General features: G+C 64.5%; 1 non-coding gene across 1 annotated transcript; it reads left to right on the top strand.

Moving 5' to 3' along the window:
• Positions 1-712: 712 nt before the first annotated feature.
• TRNAT-CGU (transfer RNA threonine (anticodon CGU)) lies at positions 713-784 on the top strand. Its single transcript has one exon. It is a non-coding gene; the product is annotated as a tRNA-Thr (tRNA).
• The last annotated feature ends 265 nt before the right edge of the window (positions 785-1,049 follow it).

A 1,049-nucleotide genomic window follows, 5' to 3' on the forward strand; every position in this document is an offset into this window, starting at 1 on the left:
TGTGGGCCCACATGGGTTCCTCCTGGGCAAAGCCATCTTGTCTAACATGATATTTACTCGGAGTCTGCTGCACAAGGCCCGTGCCAGGGGTTGAAGGGCAAGGAGAGAGCGAAAGCAACCCGGGGAAAGTCATGTCTCCCACCCCTGCTGCCAGACCCCCGTCCCTCCCGGCTCCCTGCATCTCTCCGACCGGAGGGCCGCTCCCATCCATGCCTGCACTGCCCTTTTAGCCCCCTCAGCTCCTGGTGGACTCGGCCCGAGCTCCTGGCGCTGCCCGCGTAAGCTGCCAACCGGACAGAAATGACCAGGCCAGCGTCACATGGCAGCGCACGGAGCGGGCTGAGACGCCAGCACAGACGTCAGGCCCTGCCTGGCTGGCTCGCGGCTGCTGTCTCCGCTTCCGCTCCGTGCTGTCTCCACCTGAGCTCTCCTCGGGAGCCCTGCCCCTGGGGGTGCTGAAGACAGGCCCCGGCTGGGCTCTCGAGGGCCGCGGGTTTGGGTCCTGCCATTAGCAGGACACTGGCGCCTGGCTTTGGTCCAGAGTGGGCCGGAGCCACTCTCGCAGAGGGGTCCTGGCAGGCAGGTCTGGAGGGGCGGGAGAGCAGTTAGGCCGGGGGCGGGGTCAGAGGAGGAACGTGGGCGGAGCATCACCCCTCCCGCACTCGTGCCGCCTCCCCTCCACTGAGAGCTTCCAGCGACTGCTTGGCTGTCAGGCGCGGTGGCCAAGTGGTAAGGCGTCGGTCTCGTAAACCGAAGATCGCGGGTTCGAACCCCGTCCGTGCCTGGGACCTGAGGTTGGGGTTTGGCAGTGGGGCTTCAGTGTCCTCACGTGTGCTGTCCCTTCCTTCTGTTATGTGATTTTTAAAAAATTTTCAGATTCCATTCAGAGTCTTCCAATCCCTTCTCTCCCCAGACTCCGGGGCCACGAGCACAGGTCTGGCCAGTGTGCTGGGGCTCGCGGGACCCCTTGCAGATGTGCTCGACTCTGGCCACCCCGTGCTTTGCTGCCCACCACCCCCTTGCGTCTTCCCTTGGGTCTACTGCTCCGG

The sequence above is a fragment of the Rhinolophus sinicus genome, linkage group LG15, assembly GCF_036562045.2.
Source record: "Rhinolophus sinicus isolate RSC01 linkage group LG15, ASM3656204v1, whole genome shotgun sequence".
In the NCBI taxonomy this organism is placed as follows: domain Eukaryota; kingdom Metazoa; phylum Chordata; class Mammalia; order Chiroptera; family Rhinolophidae; genus Rhinolophus; species Rhinolophus sinicus.